The sequence below is a fragment of the Sinocyclocheilus rhinocerous genome, unplaced genomic scaffold, assembly GCF_001515625.1.
Source record: "Sinocyclocheilus rhinocerous isolate Xijiao unplaced genomic scaffold, SAMN03320098_v1.1 scaffold324, whole genome shotgun sequence".
Taxonomy (NCBI): domain Eukaryota; kingdom Metazoa; phylum Chordata; class Actinopteri; order Cypriniformes; family Cyprinidae; genus Sinocyclocheilus; species Sinocyclocheilus rhinocerous.
This window is the reverse complement of record NW_015644072.1, coordinates 45,550-52,315: the sequence shown is the minus strand read 5'-3', so window position 1 is coordinate 52,315 and position 6,766 is coordinate 45,550. Positions and strand designations below refer to the sequence as shown.

Below are 6,766 nucleotides of genomic sequence, written 5' to 3'. Positions count from 1 at the left end.
CAAGTGACGTCAAAGTGTCTGCAGGTGTTGGAAGAGACGCAGTATTGGCGTAAGTGACGCTTAAAACGGCTTTTACGGTAAGACAACGGCAGTAATATGCGTTTTTAAATACTTTGCGCTAAATGATTTGTAATATTTACTTGATGTGTGCGTTTTTCGCCGGGGAAGCTGCGAAAAATGAGCCCAAAGTAAGAAGAATAACCTTCATCTGACATGGACATCGCGCATCCTATGCTTATATTTATACTCCCCATCAAAGACACATCTGCCACATAGCCTTTGAAGCCTTGGCATTACATTGCACGGATTCGAAAGATTGTTTGCCTCTTCGTCTTTTATATATCTAAATGAGAATAATGAATCGTTGAGTTCTTTAGTATCATCTCAGAAGATGGGTGAATCAGGTGAAAATATCCTCCGCAGCAGCAGTGTTGCATGTACATGTGCTGTTTCCTATTATGTAAGGATGCTCTGATCTTTTACTGGTCATAATTTTACTTTAATATTAGCTTACTGCTGAAACCAGTATTTATTTTTTTTTTTTACAACAATATAGCCATAAAGATGTGCTCCGTCCCCCTCCCCAAGGTGGTCTGCCAGTCTGTTTTTGTTAGGCTGAAAGAGCAGCTGGTCTAAAAGTTAGCCTCTATTTTTTAGTCTGCTGGAGCCCTCTGTTATCAGGAGAGATGCTGACTTTAGGATGCTTTGGTGCTCTGCGAATCTTTCAGACACACCAGATGCGGTGTGCTGAATCGCAGGGGTCTCCAGAGGAGAAGCCTTTTTGTCGAGTTTGTGCTGCGTCTGGTGGAATTTGCTTTGATTGTGATAAACATACATAGAACCAGGCCAAAGCTGAAACTAATTAAACTTGTCAAAATCTCTAATACAAGTTAGGATAGGAACATTCAGTTTCTCCTTCAACCATCCTATGAGTTCTCTGTCTAAAAAAATCATGTTGCCCTAAACCGGAATACAATGCCAATCTCCAATCCCAATGAGTCCAATTGTCTCTGTTCAGAATGAATTCTGGGTACTGCTGTGCAGTACATACTGTATGGACACTTATTATGTGGCATCCAGTTATGCAGTGGAATCTTTTTGTAAAATTTTTTTTTAATTTACTCGCTGTCATGTTTATCCAAATTGTGCAACTTTATTACGTGGATCACTTCAGTTTTATTGTAATTGCATGGAAATGAGCAACCTGCACATTCTTCTAAATTTTTTCCTTTTGTGTTACACAGACTTGAAGGCATTTTCATATTAACATTAAGTAGTCTGTTAAAATTATGACTTAAGACATGTTAAATATCACAGCTGACATTACAGTAGGCTCTTGGAACTATAAGGTCAAAACATGTTGCATTGTAGAACGCAGTATCAAACAGTCTTGTTCTTTTGTGCACTGTGCACTGTATGTTAACTATATAATGTAAAAAACTACATGTACATAGTGTGCGTGTATATAGATACAGGTGCATCTCAATAAATTAGAATGTCGTGGAAAAGTTCATTTATTTCAGTAATTCAACTCAAATTGTGAAACTTGTGTATTAAATAAATTCAATGCACACAGACTGAAGTAGTTTAAGTCTTTGGTTCTTTTAATTGTGATGATTTTGGCTCACATTTAACAAAAACCCACCAATTCACTATCTTAACAAATTAGAATACTTCATAAGACCAATAAAAAAACATTTTTAGTGAATTGTTGGCCTTCTGGAAAGTATGTTCATTTACTGTACATGTACTCAATACTTGGTAGGGGATCCTTTTGCTTTAATTACTGCCTCAATTCGGCGTGGCATGGAGGTGATCAGTTTGTGGCACTGCTGAGGTGGTATGGAAGCCCAGGTTTCTTTGACAGTGGCCTTCAGCTCATCTGCATTTTCAGATGAGCAGGAAAAGATAATTTTCCTCTTGACAATACCCCATCGATTCTCTATGGGGTTCAGGTCTGGCGAGTTTGCTGGCCAGTCAAGCACACCAAACACCATGGTCATTTAACCAACTTTTGATGCTTTTGGCAGTGTGGGCAGGTGCCAAATCCTGCTGGAAAATAAAAGCAGTACTGAAACACCGTCTAAGCTGTTCTCCAATCACAACGCACTGGGACAGCTAACCAATCACAACACATTTTGTTTTTCGGAAGGTGGACCTTCATCAAAGCCGGAACTAATCGAGCCGTTTGTGCCAGGCTGGGGAGAAAGGTATTTTAATAATGTAAATTATGTGAAAAATAATGCGTTTTTCGAACCACCAAGCATGAGAGCATGTTCTAGTACACCCCCCAAAGCATAATCAATACTTTGTAAAAGAGCATAATAGGACCCCTTTAAGAGAAATATCACTCTACTGCCTCTGTCAGAATGAGCTTAATTTAAAGGTGGAATGGCCAGTTAGTCCTCATGTGAAGTAGAACCTTTCAGAGAAAGCCTGATAAGAATCAAACATCTGCCCTTGTCAATGTGAAATGCTTGCACAGTGTTTCATCTCTTCAGCATTTTCTTTTATAGCTAGGCTAAATGTGTCTGTCAGACATATGTGAGTTCTGAATATTGCTTTTCACTTGATCCCAATCTGTTTTTCCGTGCTCTGTTGAGTCATTGCAATAAATACAGCGTGGAAACTCATGTTACATTTGTCCTCCAGATCTCTAACTCTCTTTATCTCTTTCTTCCCTGCTCCCCTTCGATATCCGGCCTGGTACTTGTCTTACAGAAAAGAGTAATGAGTAATCAAATTTAACCTTAGAGGAATAGTTCACCCAAAAATGAACATTTGCTGAAAATGCATTCACCCTCAAGCCATTTAAGATGTAGATGAGTTTGTTTATTTATCAGAACAGATTTGGAGAAATTTAGCATTACATCACTTGCTCACCAATGGATCCTCTGCAGTGAATGGGTGCCGTCAGAATGAGAGTCCAAACAGCTGATAAAAACATCACAATAATCCACACAACTCCAGTCCATCAATTAACATCTTGTGAAGTGAAAAGTTGCATGTTTGTAAGAAACAAATCTATCATTAAGACGTTTTTAACTTTAAACTGTCATTTCAGTCTAAAATACAAGTCCTATATCCATAATAACGCTTCCTCCAGTGGAAAAGTCGTCTCGTCTGAATTAGGAGAGAAATATGCACAGATCAAGCACTGTTTACAAGTGAAAACAGTCCAAAAGAGTTTTAAACAATTATGTGGGTGGATTTTAATGTGAGAGGACAGCAGAGTATGGGCTGTTTCACTGGAGGAAGCGTTATTATTGATTATGGACTCAATTTGTCTGGAAGCTTTGTCTTTGAAGTTAAAAACGCCTTAATGATGGATTTGTTTCATACAAATACGCAGCTTTTTACTTCACAAGATGTTAATGGATGGACTGGAGTCGTGTGGATTATTTTTGGATTATTGTGATGTTTTTTATCAGCTGTTTGGATTATCATTCTGATGGCACCTATTCACTGCAGAGGATCCATTGGTGAGCAAGTGATGTAATGTTAAATTTCTCCAAATCTGTTGATGAAGAAACAAACTACATCTTGGAAAGCCTGAGGGTGAGTGCATTTTATGCAAACTTTCATTTTTGGTTTTCTCTTTAAGATATTAATAGCGATTTAAAGTATTTTAAACTATTACAGCCATAAAGTTACACAATCACTGATTATAATGATAATTACAGCAGCTCATGTGAACTTCAGATGGACAGTAGGAGTCGCCGCTGTTGTCACATTCTGATGGAGGTGTTAAAAAGACGGTGTTTTGTATTCAGAAGGTTCTGTACCAAATATTGATCTGACACCAAAAGAAAATTTACGATTAATGCCATGGCCTGGCAGCCGCTCAGATGTTTCATTTTGTTCCGAGTTTCTTGCTTGACTGATTTTCAGTAGCTGGTGACTCTACCGCTGCTGTTTGGTCACAGGTCTCAAGGGATGAGTGACAGATAGTGAAAAGGACAAAGATTCACTCAGCCAAAGTCAATTCAAATAAACAGTCATTTTGAAGTAGAGCTTTTGCATGGTCTACCATCCTCGGCAAGCTCCTAAATGTACTAAATCACAATGGCTGTGTTCCAAAACCTAGTTAGCTGCCTTGCTGTCTGCTCACTACATAAGCAGCTATGTAGGAAAGCTCTATTATAGGCTGCAACTCATACAAATAGTGCTCCTTATGCGAAATGCACAGGGGAGTTGTGTTAGAGATAGAGTTTGCATATTGCTAAGCTAACGACGTAATACCAAAAACATCTCGGTTACGTATGCTAAAACTCATTCCCTGATATAGGGAACGGAGAAATGGGTCGGAATGACAGTATGGGGGCCGTCCTTGAAAGCCCCAATCACCTCTGAGAGTATCAGAAAAGGCCAATGAAAATTGGCGTGCAGGGGGGGCTTTCAAGGACAGCCCTCATACTTTCATTCAGACATTCCATTCCCTCCATCAGGGAATGAGGGTTACCATACATAATCAAGATGTTTTTGGTATTACGTCGTAAGCTTATAAACATTCAAACTCTGTCTCTAATACTGGACTAGAACTAAGAGTGCACGTTATCACCTCAGAGAGGGGAAAGGCGCTATCTGAAGTACTACATTCACCCAGTTCGTTGAGATCTTACCCGATATTACCGAAACTCAAGACGAAACTGGTTCCATTTGGAGATTGTAGAATCTTGCAAAGGTGTTGGGTGTAGCCCAGTCCGCAGCTCTACATATGTCTGCTAACGAAGCACCATGTGCCAATGCCGAAGTAGCAGCAATGCCAGGGCGGAGTGAGCCCTCACTCCCAGAGGACATGCCACACCCTCGGCTTGATATGCCCAAGAAATGGCATCCACAATCCAGTGGGCCATTCTTTGTTTGGAGATAGCCTTTCCTTCTGCTGACCTCCAAAGCAGCCAACGAGCTGTTCAGATTGCCTGAAACTCTGAGTTCGGTCCACATAAATGTGCAGAGCGCGTACTGGACATAACAGAGACAAGACTGGGTTTCCCTCCTCTGAAGGAAATACTTGCAGGTTCACCATTTGGTCCCTGAAGGGAGTAGTGGGAACTTTGGGCACATATCCAGGTGGGGGTCTCAAGATAATGTGAGAGAAGCCCAGCCCAAATTCTAGGCACGAATCACTAATTGAGAGAGCCTGTAGGCCCCCCACCCTCTTGAGAGACGTGAGCGCAATCAGGAAGGCCATCTTCAGGGAGAGAGCCAGTGCATCCATGCCGAGAGGAGCCTCAGTCAGGGAGTACCATAGGGCACAATGGGAGGATTCCTGGGAGGCAAACAGGTCCACCTGAGCCTCGCTGAATTGACTCCAGATCAGCTGGATCACCTAGGGATGGAGTCGCTATTCTCCACGGAGCGTGACCTGTCGCGAAAGTGCATCAACTGCGCGATTGAGGTCACCTGGGATGTGAACAGCACGCAGTGGTTTCAGTTGCTGCTGACTCCCAAGGAGGAGATGGCAGGCAAGTTGCGACATGCGATGAGAGTGGATCCTGCCCTGGCAATTTATATATGCCACTGTCGCTGTGTTGTCCATCCGGACTAACATGTGATTGCTCTGAATCAACGGCCGAAGCCTCCTCAGAGCCAACAGCACAGCCAGCAACTCCAAGCAGTTGATGTGCCAATGTAGGCGAGGTCCTCTCCAGGAGCCCGAAACTGCATGCCCGTTGCACACGGCGTCCCAGCCTGTCTTGGCGGCGTCTGTTGTGACAACACCACACCTAGTCACTTGGCCTAAAGAAACTCCTGCCCGTAGAAACACAATGTCCAACCAAGGGCTGAAGAGGAGGCAACAGATCGGCATGATAGCCATGCGATGTGTGCTATCATCTCATTCCATCTTGGGACTCGAGTCTGAAGCCAATGCTGTAGCAGTCTCATATGCATCAAACTGAGCGGCGTGGCCACGGCTGAGGATGCCATATGCCCCAGGAACCTCTGAAAGTATTTCAGTGGAACCGCTGTCTTGTGCTTAAACAAACTCAAGCAATTCAGCACTGACTGACTGAGCACTGTCTAGAGAAAGACATGCTATCATGGTGACCGTGTCCAACTCCACACCCAGAAAAAGATGCTCTGCACAGAAGAGAGCTTGCTCTTCTCCCAGTTGACCCAAAGTTCCAATCGGGGCAGGTGCAAAAGGACCTGGTCCCTGTGTTCGCAAACCAACTCCTGGGACTGAGCTACAATCAGCCAGTCATCAAGGTAGTTGAGGATACGAATGTCCTGTTCCTTTAGCGGGACCAGGGAGCTTGTGAAGGCGGCGGCTTGTCCTCCGCGCTGCCCCACCGTCCAGGGTAGTGAAGAAGGAGGAGCCCGCAAAGCTTGTCCTGGCCGAAAGCAGCACATACCATGTGAGCTCCCCGTGCACTTCCGGGAAGAAGGGCACCAGGGGGGAGGGCGCTTGCCCAGCACCTCCCGACCCCAGAAACCAATCATCCAACCGCGAGCGCTTGGGGGAGGGCGGTGAAACATACTCCAACCCAATGCTTGCGGTGGCCTGGGCTTGCACGGCCACCAACTCCACGTCAGACTCCTAAAGGCAGCAGCCCAGCAGTGTCCTCCACGTCAGAAGGTGTGAGTCCGCCCCCCCGTTGCTGCAAGGGAGACTTCATTCTCCTCCTGAGCTCCAAATGAGAAATTAAGCTCACCCGAGGATGAGACTAGGGTTGGGTATCGTTTGGGGTTTTTTCGATACCGGTGCCAAATCGATACTTTTTAAAACGGTTCCGGTGCCTAAACGGTGCCTTATATAAAA

At 43.7% G+C, this 6,766-nt stretch overlaps 1 protein-coding gene across 1 annotated transcript in view; it reads left to right on the top strand.

The window, feature by feature from the left end:
• Positions 1-6,766, top strand: part of LOC107757921 (ras-related protein Rab-3A) — a 15,185-nt gene continuing 8,419 nt past the window's right edge. The window contains exon 1 of the mRNA XM_016575528.1: positions 1-77. The gene's annotated coding sequence lies outside the window, so the exon portion shown is untranslated. The remainder of the gene's footprint in view (positions 78-6,766) is intronic.